The sequence below is a fragment of the Nanorana parkeri genome, unplaced genomic scaffold (genome assembly GCF_000935625.1).
Source record: "Nanorana parkeri isolate BGI_ZX_2015 unplaced genomic scaffold, ASM93562v1 scaffold206, whole genome shotgun sequence".
NCBI classification, from domain to species: Eukaryota; Metazoa; Chordata; class Amphibia; order Anura; family Dicroglossidae; genus Nanorana; species Nanorana parkeri.
The window spans coordinates 1,596,373-1,619,376 of NW_017306474.1; the positions used below are offsets into that span (position 1 = coordinate 1,596,373).

Genomic DNA, 23,004 nt, shown 5'->3' on the forward strand with positions numbered 1-23,004 from the left:
CTACGAGTTCAAGCTGACATTGCGTAGAAAACCTGCACCCAAATTATGTTTTGCCTTGAGGGTGATGGATATAGCCTGCATGTAAAATCAGACTAACTTTTCAGCACTGCTGTGAATATACAGTGAGTGTTCTTCAGCAATTTCATTTTTATGCTGTCTCAGCTAATGTACCCAGTCAGAATTTAGTGTCAGGTAACACAATGTGAGAAATCAAGGCTTCAAACCAGTCTGCCCCATCATTGCATTTTGGTTACATTGTCATTTATTAGCATGAATAAAAAGTAGGTTTGTTTCGTAGGGTTTAGACACACTCTGAGTGGTGACAAGCAAAACCAGTGACAGACAAGGTCTAAAGCAGGGACGTGCGGTCAGGGGAGGCAGGTGAGGCAGAGCCTAACCTAGTATTATGGAGGAAAACGCTGTCAGTTTCAAGTCTGAAACTGACAGCTTTTTCTCCATTCAGGTTACAGAGCAGTGGAATCCTCCCTGCTGTGTAACCTGTCAGGGATGGAGAGCTGCCTGTTAATTACAGGCAGCGCTGCATTCGACTTTTGACAGGTAGTTAGGTTACACAGCAGCGGGCTTCCCCACTGCTTGTGTAACCTAACTTGGTGAGGCAAGAGCTGTCACAGCCTCTACTCTGTGTTAGAGGCGTGAGCTCTGTGGATGGTTTGGACCAATGGCAAAGCGCCATTGGTCCAAGCTGTCCAATCAAAAAAAAAGAAAAAAAAAACCAGTGAGGACATCGATCTTGATGCTTCACCAGTGATGAGCATGTGAGGGACAGGGAGGCTCCTCCCTGCCTCCTCCCCACATAGCTTGGTTACCAAGTTGGGGTGGTGTTTCAGTGGGATGGGGGTGGAACTTCGGCAGGACGGGGCAGAGCTTCAGCGGGCTGGGGAATGCCTCACCCAGCACAGAAGGCACGTACGTCACTGGTTTAAAGATGTGCAGACAGAAGCAGAGCTGAATATAGTCCAAATCATTCACAGAAAGCTATCCAAATAGCAGGGTAGCAAGACAGGTATTACACAGACAGATCATTTGACCAGGCACTGGCTAAATTTGCTGTAGTCCATTTAAGTTCTTCTGATGAGGGCTGGTGTGTGCTTTATCATGGCCTGTAGTACAAAGGTTCAAGACCTATAATTACAGCTTGTAAATAATTTTCCCTATTGTTTTATAAATTGTGTTATTTGCAGGATTACCCGGTGAAAATAAAGAGACGACTAAAGGGGTTGCAATGTGACCCTCTTTCTGGGTGTAACATAAAACATGGTCTGAAATGTGGAATAGACTCCCTCAGGTGGAACTATAGTTGTTTATTGTTATTCAGCAAGTTAGCAAACGTATACAGTTTTAATGCAAAAGGGCTTGGCTTTGTACAGCAGGGCTATAGCATAAAACATCAGTTTGTGCAAGCCACTAGCTAAACTCATGCCAGTTCCTATCTAACAGGATGTCCTCTAATTGGTTTCCGCAAACAAACAGACATTTCTTTTACCTTTTGTAGTGTTCTGTAAGCACTCAGCCTTTTCACTCAGCAACAGACTCTCACCGCAGACAGAGTGAGAGCCCTGAACATCAGTCAGCACACATATAAAAAGGCCTGTGGAAGCTAAAACTAATCAATGAGGTCTAGCTAGCAGATAAGATTTGGACAAAGGAATTGAGGTGTTATCCCACCCAAAGCTCTACAAAGCCTCTTGGACCCAGAACAGAACTTATTAAGATCTAAAAAACAAAAAAGTTTGTTTTCTTCATATCATTTACAAACCCTGAAGCCCTTTACCATGTGTAGAAAATAAATTGAGGTCAGAAGTGATGTGTCAAGATCCAAAACAAAAAACTGTTCAAAAAAAATATATTCCAAAAAAAAAATGTTCAAAGGAAATTCTGTGAACTGTGTTGGGGATAAGGGTTAATACCACCTATATCCCCTCAAAAGGTGCACTCACCGTGAGTAGTGGCTGTGATAAGCAGCCGGAAAACGCTCAAACAGAAGCTCTCGGGGCTGAAGCATCCATCCACCGTCTTGTTGTGCTCGTGAGTAGTGGCTGTGATAAGCAGCAGGAAACCGCTCAAACAGAAGCTTTCAGGGCTGAGGCATCCATCCACCATCTTGTTGTGCTCTTCAATGAAGGATATGTTAGAGGTGCTGCTCTGTCAGTTCTTGACTCTCAAAACTCTCACGCCGTCCCGACGAAGTTATATGAGGAAGCGCGTAGACGAGCGAGTGTATGCTGAGAACACTGAGCCTGGGCCTTTTGACATGCTTATCTATAATTTTCCTTCTGGTCTCCTCAAACAACTCCTTCCTTTTCTTCCTTTGGTCTATGTTCTGTTTGGTACACACAACAATACAATAGAATACACACAACAATACACACAACAATACAATACAATACACTAACACTATATTTATTTATTAGAATTATTTTATACTTATATTTAATTAATTTTAGGGTTTATGACATTCAACACATTATATGTTGCGGGCGCTGCATAATTTATAAGTTATTTGTTTTGACCCTACGGTCGATTTTGCTGCAGCCTTCAAACTAAATTGGCACACTAGCACTTATACACTTTTCTAGGTCCAGCGCAGAATCACTTATATCTATACAGTAGCTGAAACAGCAGGCAAAATCGTGGTATAACAGGCCTGGTTCGGTACACAAGCAGACGGTAGTAGTGTAGGAGCAGGCAGAAGCGTAGTCAACGAACAAGACGCAGTAGCCAAAGGTATCAGGTACGAAGCAGCAGACCATAAGAGTAGCCGGTGAATCAGCAGCCAAAGGTCGGTACACGGGTAGTAGTATGAGTAGATTGTAGCACAGAGGGAGCAGGAGCAAGATAATGGCAGGAGCACAATAATATGGCAAACAGGAAGTGCAGAGGCATGGCTTCAATAGGAAGTTCAAGGGAGGAGCAAGAAGTTCAGAGCTCAGCAGACACTAGGTAAACTGAGGATTACACAGGAGATCAGGCAAGGAGCTATCCAAGGTTCTAATGTGGCTCAACAGGTAGAACCACTGCCAGCTACAGCAGAGGCCCTGGGTTCAGATACGGTTCCTGACAGTATTCTTTTCACATTTTTGGTACAATGGTAAAAATGGGGACCTGGTGGACCTGGTTTACCTTCACTCATTTTGATAAATTATGAACTTTTCTTTTTTAGTCTATACAGAAGATATCAACATATTCTGGAAAAATACATGAAAAGCTCTTAAAAGTAACCTTTTAAAACATAAGCTGGGCTAATTTATGTCATGTCTTTATTGAATCTAACATTCTAATTAGCTTCCATTTTGAAGACGAAGTTCTTATTTTTATCTTGCTGCATAGAAGAGCTGCCTTACACCTGATAACAAGCAAGAGATCTTCAGTAAAATTTCTATAACACCTAAAACCTAACGTGTATTCAGTCCAAAGCCAAGAAAGCGCTTCAGAGGAGACTAGGGGGGAAAAACTAATTATTTTGCAAAGGGAGCATTATGTTACCTAGCGGCTTTCAGCAGTGATTTCCTACTTAAAGGGTGAATGCCTGCAAAGCAATATGTATAGAGATCAGTGCGGTCATCTTTTTGAACTATGTGAAGCAGATTGACTGTATGATATTCACAGATGGGTGCTAAGTTATATTCTCAAATTCAAAAAGTGAAAATTAACTAGAAACCATAGTGGCACAACTAGATAACACTATTCCCAAAGCTATCAAAGCCAATTACAAGATAAGCACTATAATATGTTGCATAACAAAACTGTATACCTGAATTACTTTTTAAAGAAAACCTGTTACAAACCTCAGCACTATAAACTGAACAAAATGATAGAAAAGCAAAATTGGATATTAAGTACAGTGTGAAAAATAATTATTTGATCTTCTGCAGATTTTGTAAGTTTGCCCACTTACAAAGAAATGAAAGTGTATTTTAAATGATAGAGACAGAATATCAACCAAAAATCCAGAAAAAACACATAATACAAATGTTATAAATGGAGTTGCAGTTCAGTGAGTAAAATAAGTATTTGATCCCCAAGCAAAACATGACTTAGTACTTGGTGGAGAAACCCTTGTTGGCAAGCACAGAGGTAAGACGTTTCTTGTAGTTGGTTACCAGGTTCGCACACCTCCTAAGGAGGGATTTTGGTCCACTCTTCTTTATAGATCTTCTCTAAATCCTAAAGGTTTCTTGGGTGTCACTTGGCAACTCGAAGTTTGAGCTCCCTCCATAGGATTAAGGTCTGGAGACTGGCTAGGCCACTCCATAACCTCAATGTGCTTCTTCTTAAGCCACTGCTTTGTTGCCTGGGCGGTATGTTTTGGGTCATTGTCATGCTAAAAGACCCATCCACAACCCATCTTCAGTGTTCTGGCTTAGGGAAGGAGGTTCTCATCCAAGATTTTACAATACATGGCCCCATCCATTGGCCCCTTAATACAGCAAAGTCAGCCTGTACCTTTAGCAGAGAAACAGCCCCAAAGCATAATGTTTCCACCTCCGTGCTTGACCGTGGAGATGGTGTTCTTGGGGTCATAGTCAGCATTTTTATTCCTCCAAACACGGCGAATTGAGTTAATGCCAAAGAGCTTGATTTTGGTCTCTTCTGACCGCAGCACTTTCTCCCAGTCCTTCTCTGAATCATTTAGATGTTCATTGGCAAACTTCAGACGGGCCTGTACATGTGCCTTCTTGTGAAGGGGACCTTGTGGGCGCTCCAGGATCTTAATCCATGGCGGTGTATTGTGTTACCAATGTTTTGTTTGGTGATTGTGATCCCAAATGCCTTGAGATCATTCACAAGCTCCACCATGATCATCCTTACCCCATGTGGTGAAAGCTTGAATGGAGCTCCAGACCAAGGGTGATTGATGGTTATCTTGTATTCGTCCCATTTGTGAATAATCACTCCAACAGTTGTTTCCTGTTCACCATGCTTCTTGCTGATAGCCCATTCCAGCCTTGTGCAGGTCTACAATCTTGTCCCTAACGTCCTTTGACAGCTCTTTGGTCTTGCCCATAGTGGTGAGGTTTGAATGGAAGAAAGAGATCCTGTGGACAGTTGTCTTTTATGTACATAACGAGTTGTTGTTAGGAGCACCTTCTTAAATTGACAGGACTAATCTGTGTACCATATAGCCAGTCTGTGGGAGGAGCCAGAATTATTGTTGGTTGGTAGGAGATCAAATACTTATTTTACTCACTGAACTGCACCTCAATTTATAACATTTGTATCATTTGTTTTTTTCTGGATTTTTAGTAGATATTCTGTCTCTATCATTTAAAATACACTATGATAAAAATTATAGACCTTTAATTTCTTTGTAAGTGGGCAAACGTACAAAATCTGCAGCGGATCAAATAATTATTCTCCTCACTGTATATAGGCAGGTGGATTACAAGCATTTCTACCTGCAAAAGTCAGGTTTGACCCGGCCCATTGCAAGGTTCCAAACCTCTCGAGATCAATGTTGATGCTTTTAAAATACATTTAAATTAATTTTAAAAAAATTAATAAAACCACATTAAAACACCAAAATCAGATTGGCACTAGGAAAGTCTGCTTAGTGTAAAATCATGCATATTCAGGCAATATGCACATATTCTAGTGAAATTATAAAATGTTGTAGTTGGAGCATACATAGACAAATTGATCTCTTTATGTTGTAGAGAGGCTCTATTTCTTTATTTGATCAAAACCTACTAGATATAAATTACAACTATGACAGTACAGAAGGAGCTTACGGATCCCCAGTTACAGAAATGTAGTTTTCTCTATTAGTAGAAGACATTCCAGGGATTCCATATATCGCAAACTATTCACAATGTTTGTACCAAAGAATCACTCTTGTGAAAGTGTTTAAGTAAAATTATTTATTTTTCAGCTCTTTTGATCCTACTAGACAATTTAGTGCAACTGGTAAAAAATAAGCTAATATTTATCTGATCATATTGCTCATGCATTTTACCTACTAGCTAAGAGGAAACATGCACCCAAGTATGGAGAATGTCATTGATGAGCCATGATAAACATTTGAAGAATGCTAGTTGCCTGGCTGTCATGTTGATCTAAAGAATGCAATACTTTTTGAATTTGTGACCCAGAGCAATTTACATGCCTGTTCTTGGTCATTAGCTCAGTAATTGTTGAGGTTAGACACAACCAGGCAACTATACCCAGACCCCATACCCTGTGTAGCCACATTTACCTAAGTGAAGTGACTCCCTAAATTTAGTTCTAATGCACTGCAGTCTAAGCTGATTTAATAGATCTGAGCTCATTGGGTTTCCCCTAAGCTCAGTGTTATTATTTGTATCTGCCTGCTGCTCGTTGTGAATTTGCAATAAAGGAGAACATCCAATAACATTGTGTTTGTTGGTTATGAGTTTAGATGAAGCACTGAGATCATGGGGAATGTTGAATTAAGTTGTATTTGCTTAGAAGAAAGTTATATGTATATAGGTATACAGCATTGTGCAGAAAATATATAAAAGAACTTCCTGTGTATCATAGATAAGCATGCATGTAGAGAGTAACATTGCACTACACCGCCATCTACAGCTCAAAAGACAGATCACAGTCTGTAATATAATCAGTACATTAGAATATGCTGTTGCATTTCCTACAGTGCTATGAATATGTGTGTCTCCTTAGCCAATCCTTAGGAGGTCCATTGCCAGTAGTGCATGTTGAGGGAGGACATACATATTCGGGGCTGACCTTGTGATTGTCTCTACCCCCCAAGCTCACACTTGGGGGGAATGCATGTATTGTGCTGTGCAATATGACCTGGTCTGCAGCCTGCAGGTGGTCAGGTATGGAGACCAGTGTTGGGGTCTGCAGCTGTCCTGCCAGCTAAAGGCTGAAACTGTGCCTGGGAAGGAGAACCAGGGAGGAACTTCATCTGCCAGAGGTGCCAGAGAAGCTGGAATTTGGCTTGGACTTTGGCGATAATCTGGTGTCTCACCCCGGGAGCTCTGTGCTATGTCTGCTAACCAGCTAAAGTTTTGCCATACACAGTGTTACCGCAATCAGTTTAAAGGCTCTCTGCACTGTGAAGATGGGAAGAGGTTGGTGAGTCTGGAGTCTGCACTATCATAGGTGTCTGTAGCCCTTAACTCTCTCCCCAATGTGAGCTGTCAGAGGAATTAAAATTTTTGAAAACCCTTAAAGTGACATGCGCCCAATTCTACATTCACACCCACAACCATCTAAGCACTCATCCCTGTGGTGAAATGTCAGCCCACCCTGCCCCTGGTGACACTTGCATGCATCTGGGGGTCGGGACGTGCTACAGCCTCAAAACAGACTTCATTTAAAATGTGCTAATTATTACATTTTAGATACTAACTTTATTATCAGTTCTGATAATGATTCTGCATGTATGTATGTATTCAGCTATCTTTGAAAGGTTGGTTTGGCATAAGGGAATTTGTCTGTAACGAGGCACCTCTATTGTAGTTAGAAAATGAAGTCACTTCTTTTTCCTCATCCCATTTAAGTATGACTAGAATTATGAAAGACCTGGGGCACCCTGCGATACAATGGAAAAACAACTTCTACACGTCCCACTGTGAGCGGTGAGCTAGGCTAGATTGCGTCTAACAGCGGGATTGACTTAAAGGGTGTTGATTACACCAAATGTGTGTCTATTTTCCATATACATTAATACTCCTAATTACACTGCCACAATTAACAGTGTCATAGACACACATAAACCTCAGGACAAAGGATCATTAAATAGCAAACTTTTCCATTACCTATGCTTTTGTGCACACCAAAATCTATCACTTTGTCTGAGCCTACCTTAAAGAAGAAAGAGGGAGAGAAAGCAAAAGAGAGAAAGAGAGAGAGAAAGATTAGCAGCACTAAGAATGAGCTCCTGAGAATGCATCACTTTATACCTTGTAAGAGCAAAATTTAAATATATAGCAGGACAATCCAGAGTACTGTACATGCAATACAGAATCAAATAAGATAAAAAAAAAACAAAAACAGAAACAGATGATTACAAGAACAAAACTACAAGACCACTACAAGGCTTACAGATTCTAGCAAACAGAGCAATACAAGTTAAGACCATTCTGCTGCAACAACTACAGCAAACAGGATCATTCAAAACTATATGAACAAAGAATTGGGGTTTGGAAGGATATACTAACATTTACAATGTAAGATTACAAATTAAAAACAGAACAAAGCAAATGCTCCACAAAAATACAACAGCACACAGGCCTTAGTCAAAGGGGACCCTACACCTTGGAGATTATATGCACAGTGGAAGAAAAAAAGCAACCAAGCAAATAAAGCCATGAAAAAAGCAATAATTGAACAAAAATCAGAGACCTTGTTTGTTGACTTTTCCTGTGATGAGCAACACAGGAGAAAAACAAACATACTATTCTATACTGTGAACAGACAGGACTGGCATACGGTTTTCTGCAAATACTATAAGAATATCACAAGTCAAGGCCAGCAGATCGGAGTCAGGGATAAGGAAAATCCAGAGTTTGTTATACTCACCCTGAGCATATACCACAATGGCACCATCATGGCAGAAAGCACCGAGGTCAAATTAGATGAGTTTATTCAGCACTAACCTAAAATTAAAGACAATAAAGACAAGGCCAAAGTCTATAAGAACCTACATGCTCCACACAGCAAGACCTGTGAGGAAAAATATCAACAGAGCAATTCTCCAGATACATGCCTGCATCGTGTTAGAAACCAATCACTCTCATCATTTGTAGTCTTTAGGGAGTGCTTGTCCAAATTAGACAGAGACTATGTTCAATTCAAGGAACACATTCAAAGAAAGCTAGGTGAAGCAGAAGAGGAAGAAATTTCCCAGATAAGAGTTGAACTAAGCTAAGTAGAACTAGGACTAACTAAACACACAAATGCAGCCTAACAACCAGGAGGGAGAATTAAAAAGAATGGCTTATGCAGACAAAGTGCTTGATAATGAACTATTGAGACTAATAAATATCCACAATGTAACCTGACAAAGACTAGTGATAGAAAAAAAAACACTCAGATAATGCTGAAACCACAACCAGACAGTCATCAAAATCCCATTCCCAAAGCCCAAGATGCAACGAAATCCTGAAATTGTTTAATAATAGACTCAAATGTGATGTACTTGAACACAAAAGGACTATTGATAGCAAATAGAGTCACCAAAATTCACTGTGCAATGACTAAACAAACAACAGGAGTCTTTAACCCCTTGGGGACCAGTGAGGGGACGGGACCGTCAACGCAAAAATCACCTTGATGACTTATGATGGTCCCAGACCATCATGAACAAAAACGAGCAGCGGGAGTGATCAGTAATCGCTAACGCTGCTTTCCCCCTGTTACTATCTGCCTCACATTCCAGATTAGTAACAGCCAATAGTGATTCGGTAGCATTGCATGAATGCTCCCAAATTACTTTGATTGGCTGCTATCAATCATTGTTTAACTACTTCAGGACCGGTGTACGTAACTAGTCCTGAAGTAATTCTATCAAGATCATGGCTGCTGCTGCAAAACAAAACAATAAATAAAAAACTGGTCGGGCAACCACCTGCTGTTTACATTCAGCTGCTGGTGCAGCTGGATGTAAACAGAATATCGGCACCTGATATCAGTTATTGGCCTGACAGGTGGTCAATAATCGTTATCGATACAGAAAAATCCATATCGGTCGATCGCTACTATGAAGGAGTGGCCATCTCTGAGAACCTTAATGCCAGAAAACGGATGGGAAAACACAAATATTGGGATCTGCAAATTACTACCATGAGTCAGTACAGACACAAGAAACAGCTACGACAGTACAATAAACAAGAGTAGAAAAAATTGTTGAATGTGTGTCAGAGTCTAGGGCTCTACATACATACATAGGAGACTCTCTGTGAAGATATACATTAAACTTCCATGTACTGCAGCAGTGCGGCAGACTATTACATTACAGATAAGAACACCTGTCAAGACTACAGCCAACTACTGCTTATATTAAAGGAGAACTATGGGGTCAGTGTTTTTCCCCATAGTTCTCCTTAGGGTAATGGGAGGACACAAACTAGCGTCCTCCCGCTACCCTAAGCTCAGTATACCGCGAGCAATAGCTCGCGGTATACTGAGACCTCGCAGCCGGAGCGGATCCCGACATAGATGACTGGATCCGCCCAGCTGCGTGAGTGACAGCTGGCTCTGACTATCTAGAGGCAGAGCCAGCTATATCCGCCCCCTCCCCCGTCCGTTCCGCCAGTCAGCGCTGGCAGATCGGAGCGGGGAGAGGGGAATCCAGCCCTCCCCATGTCACGGCAGAGAGCCGTGACAGGATCGAGAGGTGAGCGAACCTGGTATGTGTTCGCTCACCTTCGATCTACTGAACCGACCTGTGACAGTCTCATTGTCACAGGTCGGCTAGAACTATGAGGTGAGTGGAAATCACTCATCTCATAGTTCTCCTTTAAGTCTTCAAACAAACCATCTTCAAACTCCATCAGATTGTTCTCTACAATCTGCCACCATTATTTAAATGGTACATACAGTCTACCATAAAACACAGAGAGGTAATTAACAGAGCTGATATCAAAGGACAGCCGGAAAATGTCCAACACAACACCTATGACTAAGCACACTAAGTGTGAACCAAGCAGCAAAGAACCTCCACAAAATATTACACACAATTGCAGAAACATCTCAATGGAAAAAATCAACTACAAGAAACCATCCAATAAACAATCTAATACATGGTAAAGAAACTATTTACATACAGTCTCAAATAAAAAACACAGAGACCCTGAAAACACTGATTTAAGGATAGCTCATGGCATCCTACAAAAAATACAAACAAATCCCTGAAATGAAAAAACAAAACTGCATTTCCAAAAACCTGCAACAATTGACAGATGCTCTTCAGGACACTCTTTCATGGAAACCAATTATATTGGCTCAGGACCCCAAAAAACAACCTTATAAAAACAACCCATTAGGGGAAAATCAGGCTCAACTACTTCAATAACCTCTGCAAATACATCTTAAATAGGAGCTAACTGTGGAAAAAAAACACATCAGCTCAAATCTTAACACTGTAGTAGAAAAAACTCAAGAATTTCCAAAAGCCGCTAGATACACCAATTACAGCAATTATGAAATAACAGAAAATATAACACCTGCAAGCTAAAAATCCTCATAGAGATTATTAAGCTCAGTTCCCCAGATATGCCTACCACAATTAAAAGTGTTCAACCTGAAAAGAGATAGTTCTCCTTAGGGTAATGGGAGGACACAAACTAGCGTCCTCCCGCTACCCTAAGCTCAGTATACCGCGAGCAATAGCTCGCGGTATACTGAGACCTCGCAGCCGGAGCGGATCCCGACATAGATGACTGGATCCGCCCAGCTGCGTGAGTGACAGCTGGCTCTGACTATCTAGAGGCAGAGCCAGCTATATCCGCCCCCTCCCCCGTCCGTTCCGCCAGTCAGCGCTGGCAGATCGGAGCGGGGAGAGGGGAATCCAGCCCTCCCCATGTCACGGCAGAGAGCCGTGACAGGATCGAGAGGGGAGCGAACCTGGTATGTGTTCGCTCACCTTCGATCTACTGAACCGACCTGTGACAGTCTCATTGTCACAGGTCGGCTAGAACTATGAGGTGAGTGGAAATCACTCATCTCATAGTTCTCCTTTAAGTCTTCAAACAAACCATCTTCAAACTCCATCAGATTGTTCTCTACAATCTGCCACCATTATTTAAATGGTACATACAGTCTACCATAAAACACAGAGAGGTAATTAACAGAGCTGATATCAAAGGACAGCCGGAAAATGTCCAACACAACACCTATGACTAAGCACACTAAGTGTGAACCAAGCAGCAAAGAACCTCCACAAAATATTACACACAATTGCAGAAACATCTCAATGGAAAAAATCAACTACAAGAAACCATCCAATAAACAATCTAATACATGGTAAAGAAACTATTTACATACAGTCTCAAATAAAAAACACAGAGACCCTGAAAACACTGATTTAAGGATAGCTCATGGCATCCTACAAAAAATACAAACAAATCCCTGAAATGAAAAAACAAAACTGCATTTCCAAAAACCTGCAACAATTGACAGATGCTCTTCAGGACACTCTTTCATGGAAACCAATTATATTGGCTCAGGACCCCAAAAAACAACCTTATAAAAACAACCCATTAGGGGAAAATCAGGCTCAACTACTTCAATAACCTCTGCAAATACATCTTAAATAGGAGCTAACTGTGGAAAAAAAACACATCAGCTCAAATCTTAACACTGTAGTAGAAAAAACTCAAGAATTTCCAAAAGCCGCTAGATACACCAATTACAGCAATTATGAAATAACAGAAAATATAACACCTGCAAGCTAAAAATCCTCATAGAGATTATTAAGCTCAGTTCCCCAGATATGCCTACCACAATTAAAAGTGTTCAACCTGAAAAGAGAAAAGAAAAGTGTTCAAACTGGTGTTTACTTTTGGTTACTACCCTCAGTTATGGAACCAAGGCCCATCTATGAGAGTGAAGACCAGTAGGATCTAGCCAACTACAGAGGGATATGTGTCAGCAGCATGCTAAGAAAACTGTTCAACAGTATTCTGAACAAGAGAATCCTCATCTATCTATAACAGCACAATGTCCTCAGCAGAAGCAAAAGCTGGGTTCATGCCAAATCATCATACCACAGATCACATCTACACCCTGCACAGTCTCATCAAGAACCATGTCTACAATACAAAACATGGGAAAAGTAATGACTGTTTTGAGGACTTTAAGAAGGCCTAAGATTCATTGTGCCACTCAGGAATGTTCCTCCAGCTACGGTATAGTGAAGTAGGAGGGAAAACATATGATATTATCAAGAGCTCATGTACTGAGAACAGCTGCAGCATAAACGTGTATGGGAAAAGAACAGAGAACTTCCAGCAGGCCTGTGGTATTGGACTGGGCTGCAGCCTATATCAAACTCTCGTTAACATATGCATTAATGAACTGGCTGCAGCTCTAGAATCTGGTAATATGTACGAGAAGATGAGGAGCAGAGTTTGAGCTTATTGTACTCTATGCTGGGCGCAGTATAGCCATATGTTAGTGCAACTTTAATTAATGCTTTTGAATTTTGACAACTTTTACACTAGGGAGTTTTCTTTGTTTCTTGTTAAATGTTAATATTGGTACACAACCTAAAGCTTGGAGTAAAGGGAGGAGTGACAATTATACCTAGGTGCCGGGTGTGGCGTGGAAAAGAGTTTTGTTGGTAACACGTGGACCAACCTAAAAAATTGGTCACACCGAGTCTGGTGAGTTCGCCAGAAAGAAAGGGAGAAAAAAAGGGAGAAAGAATTCAGTAATGTCAGTCTGCAAAAACCAGGGCTAACATGTGATTATTTTGCCCTCCAACTATTATAGGGACACAAACATTTTATGAATATGGGAACATTTAGTGATAAATTCCTGAAACTTTAGTAAAAAGGTTGTTGAAAAAGATTAGGTAAGGTACACAGAGACTGAGGCATTATCTGTGTGTAAGAGCACATTTGAGCAGTTGCTACAGCTGTTTTTTTGTGCCTTCTACATACAGTATGCAACCAGGATCTGTGCCACTCACATCCAACTAAGAAGACTCCGGGGTGGACAAAGGACATGGTGGTAGAATTATACCACCTAAGTGGCACTGGCCTGAGATTGGAATACTTCAATACAATCTTCACTACAGCAAGGCAGCATGGCGGGGGGCAGGAGGCGGAGCAGGTTTGGATGAGGGCAGACTCCAGATACAGATTCCCCTCCATTCCCAGCGCTGAAGACTGCAAGGGTTAGATGGAGACCAGTGCTGCAGTTGCCAGCCAGGGTTTTGTTATGGACAGTCTTCCCGTCCATAGACTTTAACAGGTAGGAGATGTTACAAAGTCTCTGTAAAAATATGAACAGTTAAAAACCCTGCTGTTGATGGAGGTGCTAGGGGGATGTTTGATAACATTTTGGAGAGTGCTTAAGCAAATTCAAGCACCCCCCTTGTGCTGCCACAGATTGTAACTGGAAGATTTTGGCAGGAAGCCAAACGGAAGGACTACTTGCAGCTGAACATCACAGAAGGTGTAACTAAAGCATGTGCTGTCTCAGCAGTATTGTAGGCTACAACATTGAACTTGGATAGTCATTTCTTGTTTTACTGCACATTTATATTTAAACATTGTAATAATGTCTTGTTTTTTGATTGATTAACCTGAAGTGAATGTTATGTGAATGTCACATTCACTGCTATATATACTGTATATACTCACCAGAATATTTGTGTTTTTTCCCATTTTTTTTATTTATGGAAAAAAATGTAAAATAGTGAGAGACCATATTTTGCAATAGTTTCTAGATAGTTAAAAGAAGATTATATCAGGAGCCATTTAAAGCCTATTTAACTTCTAAAATCTATCAAAAACACCTTCATCTTGTCTTCCCAATTAATACTAATGTATTTTTGCCAAAATCTCCAAAATTGACCCAACTTGCAAAAAAACCTTTTAATTTTGCTCTTCCCTACCTATGACTGGGTGACTTTATTTTTCAGTAGCAGACAGGCTCATATACAGTAATGGCCAGCCTGTCACATATCCTACCTCTCTCTTGTCTTTAGTCGAGTGCAGCCCAGGCATCTAATGAGCACAGAAGAGATCCAGGGATAGTAAAATTGTGCTGACCCTTGACAGAGAAATCAGAGCTATCTATTATACATTAGTACCAGGTTGTATTTAGGTCTTTCTTTTTGTTGTTCTAGAGCATTGAAGAGGTATAATTACAGTTTTTTAGATTAAAGCTGTACTATAAAATCCTTATTTTATACGATTGTTTACAAATTTTGGCCAGATTAAAGTTAAACATATTTGCAGCCAAATTGCATTAGCTCTCACTTAATAGGTATACTACTGTCTTGTTTCCCAGCAGGGTAGAAGTGTAAGCTCAGCCTGGGGCATGGAAAGGCTACTTAACATTAATTGTATAAACAAGGCTATGCGAGATGGGTTGGCAGAGGTAAATTACCCAGGAACATAAGGGAAGTGAAAAGGGAGCTTTATTGCACTAAACACAAAGTTAAAACGTCAAAATAAAATAGCTTTCTGTAGCTTTTTGTGTCAAATGCTCTTTTTTTCTGTCAGATTTCTGTTCTAATCAAGAGCAGCAGCTGAGCACATTGATCAGCAAATCAATGTGCAATAAACAGGGGGAAAACCATGTAAGAAAGTGTTTTTAAATTTCCACGTATTGTGGTAATATTCCATTTTTTTTTTTTTACATTTGGAGAAAAGATAGAATAGTTAGAACATCTGTGAGGTTCTTACTATATTGTCTGCATTCTGGTTACATTGATATACAGCATGTTTTCCAGTGGATGACAACCCTGACTGTGAATAATTCCAAAATTTTCAATGGTGCCTGTTCACACCTGAGCTAGTGTTGCCTGTATTTAATGCTTGAAATACATAGAAAGCTTAATTTTGGCCCAAATGACGCATTTTTGGCCCCATAAACTTCAATATGAGAGCCTAAAAACACCAGTAAAACACACACAATGTGCATACATTTGCACCTAACAACTGTCTCCTCCTCTTATATTATTATTGGCTAAAACAAAAACACTCAGGCCTGAAAATGCCTGAAAAATACACAAAATAAACACTTCATTTGAAAACACTCATGTTTAAGTGTGATTAGGGACATCATAGCTGTCTCCCTATTTAGGATACAGAGAACAATAAAAGCCCGATAAACATTGTAAACCTTCTCTACTATATTAAAAAATGTGCTCTCATTGCTGTCTCTTCCCTCATTGGGGAGACATTCCCTCACTTTCTGTCACACTGAAGGAAGGGCAGGAAGTGAAGGGTTGTCTCCCCAACAGGGGAACAGACAGCGAGAAAAACCTGAATGAAATTTGTTCATTAGACTTCTGCTACTTAAAGTGTGTGTACACTCTAACAACAAACTTCTCCTATTTGCTCCCTTTTAGTCTGCTAAATATCCAATTCAAGGTGTTTTGTTATATTTGTTAAGTACAAAAAAATTAGTTCTTGTTTGTACTTATACTAAATATCTTTTTAATTTTGCCCTGACACGCTTTAACCCTCTCACTGCCAAGCCCTGCCTAACACTTTAACGTCAGCTGGACAGACCATTTTTGTAATTTTTCTCTAAAAATTCTCCGCTGCAGCTCTTAGGGCCTGTTCACACCATATGCAGTTGTGATGCAGTTGTGATGCAGTCCGTTTATTTCAACTGCGCAGTTAAAATACATCCCAATGGGCTTTCTTGTGCCTAATTTACACCATTGCAGTCGATTCAACTGCAGTCAGAAAACGTACTGCTTGTCCTACTTTAACTGCATCAAAACGCATCAAACGGGGTGCAAACGCATTGCAAACGCATCAAACGCAACGGAACACAAAAAAAAGAATGTCTAAAGTCAAAACTAGCACCATGCCAGCCAACAAAGAAAGCATACTGAGCTCCCAAACGAACAAAACAAACATAGGAAATGCTCTTACAGGTAAAGAAAGTGACCTACATGCCTAATTAGCATTTTTTAGTGCAGTTAAAAAACGCATTGCAAATGCATCAAAACGTATTGCAGTGTTGTGATGCAGTTTCTGGTGTGAACTAACCCTTATAGTTTGTATAAGATGCCCAAGCCATACATTTTCAGAAAGAAGAGGACTGCTAGAATAAAAAGATGGTGCTGGTAATTTTGTAGGTCCCTCAACAGTCCCGTGACAGTTGCGCAAATGTTTATCAAATCAATATTTTCGCTAAAAATACACTAAAATCAGTATCAGCGCTCACAAAAAAAACCCCATAATTTACAAAATTCCGAATAAACCTAAAAGGCAAAACTGTACTGAATTAATAAAGAAATATTTGTACATTTTAAATTGGGCCTTTTTGCCAAAAGGTAAGAAAACGAAGGTATGCAAAACGTAAATAAGCAACTGATGTTTAAGCAACTGATGGTTAAACATCTGTGTTGTGGTAACGCCTGATCTGCAGTGCCGTTTGTGTGCTGTGTTGGTGTGTGTGTTGCGATAAAATGATGCAGGCATACATGTAATCACAACACAGCGTATTACAACGCACGGCAATGTATCATATCACTTTGCCACGCGCTGCCACACAGTTAAATTAACTGTTGTCTTGAAAAGTAAAAAAAAAAAAGAAACAAGCACTGCATTGTGTTCTAACAATGCTCCACAGGGCATGTGCATGTTGTACAATATGGTGTATGTTATGTTGTGTTAGTGTGTGGGGAGGGGGTTTTATTTCTTTTCTAATCTTTTGTTTGTTATCCGGGGAAATATCAGAGGTCTAAACAGACCCCATGATATTTCACTTTTGCAATAGAAAAAGAGATTGAGGATATAGAGTCCTCAATCTAATTTTTTACAGCCCCAGCACTCAATAAACAGGAGCACTCAGTACAGAGGCTTCCTGTTGATTCCTAAACTGAGGAGGCATAGTACTCTCCCCAGTTATGAATGGACAGGAAGCCTCTGTACTGAGTGCTCCTGTTCATTCATAAACTGAGCACATACTAAGTGATTACTATGTCCCCAGTCATGAATAAACAGGAAGTGATCTAGAGCACTTCCCATTCATTCATAAGAGGGGACATATTAATCACTTACTATGTCCTCAGTTATTTACAAACACAGAGTGATCAGTACAGTCCAGAAACCTGGAGTTTTACTTTAAGTTACTGAAGTAATTCACAGGAAGGCAGTTAACTAACTTGCTATGTCTCTCTGCTCCAACAAGCTACTTATCTTGTTACAACATTTAAATTATGCACTTATACGTTTTATCACAAGGATATTGTACCAATTGAAATTGTGACATGTCTGCAGAACTTCTAATAAAAACTTGATGTGAACCTGACCTTGCAGATTGTGACCCAGACCTTTATTAAAATATGTTGTTATAGAGAAAGAGCCTGGCAGATGTTTTAAAATGGCTTTACAATACTGTTGGGGGGATTTATCAAAACTGGAGCCAACAGATTCTGGAGCAGTTGCCCATAGCAACCAATCAGCTTCTCTCTTCAGTTTGTTCCGTTAAGATTTGAAAATTAAAGAGAGAAGCTGATTGGTTGCCATGCACAACTACTCCAGATTTTGTCTGCTCCAGTTTTGATAAATTGCCCTCTGTAACTTTTCTTATTGGATCATTTCCAGTCTGAAGTTTTATATGCATACGATATACAATATATTGTTGGCTCTGTATATGTGCATATAATGCAATTCTACTATACTAAGAATTTAATTAAGTGATTTTATGACATACTTTCTAAATATTTAAACAATTGTTTACAGTGAATGTACCAAAATCCATATTAATAACTAAAAAGCCTTCATAAAATTCACAGAATATGAAAGTTTAGACCAAAATCTCATGGCACTTGATCATTTGCCTTTTTTTCCTTTACACTGAAATTTAATGCAGACTTTGCTGCATCTTTGGACAAATCAGTTAAATGATTATTCATGCATTACATAAGAGTTCATTTATGAATATATGCATGTAATTACTATGTAAATGTTAATTTGGCTTCCTATTAATTTTCCAATCATGAATCTTTGATGTACGTGCCTAATGTCTTCTTTCAAGGTTGTGTGATATGCAACACACTGTATTCAAAAGAAAACCATATGTTTACTGGATATCAGATTAAAAGGAAATTGTAATGAGGGAAATATGTAGGCTGCTATTGCTGACCAACTAAAAATGCTTGCTGCTTGACAGTCCAAATTCAGCATGCAACAAGTGAAGTCACAGTGATGTCATAACACATGAGCTGCATGCTTGTCCTACACAGTGACAAAGTCCCGGGGCCAGAGGAGCATCAGGACACCAGGAAACTACAATTTTCAAAAGAACAGGTCATTGGCATTGTACATATTCTTTTCAGTACAGATTTCCTTTAAAGCCCAATTTCAGGCAGATGCTGTGCCTCAACATCTCTCCACCCATTTGCAATAAAAATAAAAAAAAACTCTATCTTTTTCTATACATGAATCCACCATCATATGCCCCATTGCCGACACCACGTCAGAAAGTAAGGACCATATCCAGTGCTGTAATTCATGCCCAGCATCAACAGGTCTTGTTGCTACCTGTCAGTGTGACATCATAGAACCTTTGCAGTCTTTGGGAACCTGAAATGACCCTGACAGTGGATAGTCAATGGAAAGCATCCATGTAACCTACGCAGACTATATGGGCACCCAAAGAAGGACTCTGCAGTCCAGAAGAGAGACGACTCTAGACCAGAAATGTCACATGGCCACAGATTGTTTTGGGTGGGTAAAAGGGGCTTTTGTAATTTTAAACTTAGCAATTAGTTAGAGGTGGTGTTTGAGCTGTTGTCCCCAAATTACAGCTTACTGATTTTCATAGACAATCCCTTGCAATGAGAAGGCCCTGTATGTGGCAACTTCTCATTGTAAGCCACAGCGGGGGAGCTTCTGTATGCAGAGTGGCAGCAGGTGCTGGAACACAGAGCTCCAGGCAAAGAAGAACACACCATCGGGCAAACTGATCTCCTTCGCTAAGGTGCCCATATAGTCCCATATAGAACACTACATTTTTCTGTTGGGTGGACAGGAGATCATAGCACCACGCCCCCAAATGTGAATTATAACACGTGTAGAAGAAAAGGTGGGGCTTTTTAGGCGCTACTAGAAGATGGCGCTTCTTCAATTCAAATAGCATTTATTAAACATATTTGCCATTAAAATCTATAAAGTATCAAATACATCCAAACATCTCTACATTACAGTCTACCTCAGTGGGCCAACTGTTGACCAATTACATAGGAAATGTAGCCACTAATTACAACAACCAAAAGAACAGTCTGCATATGATTGCCAGTATGGCCATCCGAAATGGATCCGCCATGAGGGAGATGCAGACATAGTGGCTGTGAGACAATAGCATATCTACAGTGGGGTGTCCTGCCGTCCATCCGAAGTGGGATTGCTGGAAATCAGATACAATAAACAGGCTCAACACCTGTCCCTTTCTGGTATGGTTGGTTCCTATTTGGCTTAGATTGCATAGAGACATATGTAAATGTATTATTTTATCTGTTTGGTTTTATTGCTATATATTTATAGAGGCACCGTGCTTTGTCAATATGTGTATTAGTATCAGCTTATGCTTTAGAACAGCAACTGTAATATATTTAGAGAGAGTAAAATTTACATTGGTAAATTACATAACAGATTAATGCAAAAAAAGAAGACCATATACAATACACAAACAAGAAATGAGCACCTGGGTGACTCAATCACTAAGCAGGAAGTCAAAATCAAATCACATGCAGGAGAATAAAAAACTAAATTGCTCTTGCTTCTCATTGAATGATTGAAGTCAACATGGATTCACTTGAGTAGGTAAACATTTTTCTGCATTAGTAAATTATTGCCATCGACTGTATTAACTTGGTTCATTTGGTTCTAAAAAGCTCACAATTTAGAGCAACGTTTACCAAGATTTCTTAGTGGCAGCAGATGGGAGAATAATGAAAGGATATGGGATATACAATGCATATTCAGTTTGTGCTGTTTTGCTAGATTAGGTTTTGGTAATGTGCTAGGAAGTTAATGCCCCTATTAAGTCCCATTGTTTTATTCAGCTGTCATAAGCAATTCATGAAGCACATCATAATAACAGGCCTGTCCATGCAGCAGAGAATTGTAGATAACGCAAAGACAAATTCCACATTTCTACTGAACTCTTTACTCCATAAAGTCATGCTACTTTTACAACACTATCATAAGGTAACACATTACATACATAAAATGTTACCACTTACTGATGCTGTCCTTGCTAAAGCAGTTCATTATGTTTTTGTCATAAAAAGCCCTGCAGTTTTCTTCACCCTAGGACCTAATGCCACTAAGGTGTCTGGCTGCTCCAGTGAAGCTTTCAATGCCTGAGGCTGTGTATGAAAGAGTTCCTGCACATTATCAGAGACAGCAGTGAGTTCCATTGCCCCACATAGGCAGAGAAAACTATGCCTGTTTCCTGCTGTCACTCAAAGGGCGCTGGAGGCTTCACAGTCAAGAGCAGGGAAGAAACAATCTGGTTGTCCAGAAAAGTCAGATGTTAAAGAAAACTAAATCGCTAATACTTACATAATCAGCAATGAATTGCTGAAGTGCTAATTGCAAACATGTTATTTATGTGAGCACCCTGAAAAGTAACAGCAATGTCTCTTTAAGAACACTGCATAACAAAGAATTTAATTGTGTCTTTAAGATGTACATATTTGAAAGTTGAACCCTAGGCAAAATGTTTTCTTCAGATACTTGTCTTTAATGCTATCTGTGTCCCTGTTGAGGAAAGTTCCCATTACTACTTGCCCTGCAAACAAGAAATTAGAGGATGCCCCCCTCCAGAGTAAGGAAAAGTTGTACCTTTGATAGTTGTCCCAGAAAGCTCCATTGAAAGATTACTCCTCAACTCCTGTCCTGGGGAAAGCAAATACTGGATTTCTGCCCACTTTCCATCCCAGTGACAGAGGTGATGTGTACAGTATTTGTATATGGGCTGCTAGGTTAGCTGCTCATACTGTACAATCAGGTTTTATCTTATTTAAAGTGCAAAAGAAAACAAGGAATGTGAGTGATTGCTATGGGCAGCTGTTCTACTTTTCTCCAGAATTCCTTAATCCAATTTTGTATGCATCAATTCCATGCAATGTTAGGGTAGCAATCATGTAAGCAACTATATGTAATTGTAGGTACATGAGGATAAGAGGTAAAGATGGGTAAAACACATGATTTACTTATTTTGTCAAAGTTGTTAGACTCTTGGTACAAGGAAATTAATAATGAATGTTTAAAGTGACACTGAAATCAGGAGTTACATTTTTTTATGCATTCAAGTACCTTAACTATTAACACAAATGTATCTTATTTGTGTATCACTCAGCTGTAGAGCCTCAAATCATCTCTGAATTAGTGCTGACACTGTCCTTCCTTCTGGATGGTGGCTAATTTTGTTCCCTATGTGTGTTGTAAAGTAGCCACTGCTCCAATCACGTCCGCGTGATCACAGGACACATCAGGGTCCTATGGAGCCACCCTTGTCTGTGCTAGTAAGTTGTGAGCAAACACCCATACAAAGCAAGGCAAGACACTCCTCTGCTCCCTACTCCCCACTCTTTTTTCCTCCTTCTCCTCCCTTCCTTCCTGCTCCAAGCTGCTTTGTTCCTTATGATCTTTTGCTGCACAGGAAGTTAAGGGAGGACAAACTGAGAGAGTTGGAGCTTTTTAGAAACATGATGACTATAAGTACTTGGGCAAAAATGTAAATAAATGCTTTGCTGAGCAAGGAATATTTGCTTAATTTGGATTTATTATTGAAAAATAGGTTAAGAATGTAATACTACTTATAGTATATGTTTTATTGGCTACCTTAATTTATGAAAGATGCTAGTTATTCCAGATTATATAGATCACTTCTTCAAGCTTTATACACAAAAGTGTTCTGAAATCCACATATATACAGACTTACAAGGAGGAGCAATAAAATATAATTCTTAAAAAAACAACTATTTTTTTCTTGGCACTCTTGAGGCTATTGTAAAGGGTTAGGCTATAGAGATCGAGATCAGGACAGTTATTGGGTTATTTGGCTCGCTGGGGAAGGACTTGGATAGGAAATCCAGGCACAATCCTCACCTCAAATGAGCGTTGTTTTAAAATGTCCATATACCATTGGCAAGTGAGCCTGGAGAGGTGGCACTTTACAACACAAACAGGGACCATGGGGAACAAAAGTAGCCAGCCACCCTCCAGAAGGAAGGACAGTGTTAGCCCCAATTCAGCTCAGTGACAAATAAAGTACAGTTGTGTTAATAGTTAGGATACCTGAATATATGTTTAAGATTTAACAACTGAGTTTAGTGTGACTTTATTG

The 23,004-nt window shown here is 39.8% G+C and overlaps 1 protein-coding gene across 4 annotated transcripts in view; it reads right to left on the reverse strand.

Annotated features, from left to right (window-relative positions):
* TRPM3 (transient receptor potential cation channel subfamily M member 3) overlaps positions 1-23,004 on the reverse strand; it is a 522,236-nt gene that overhangs the window by 483,301 nt on the left and 15,931 nt on the right. The gene's annotated exons all lie outside the window — the stretch shown is intronic.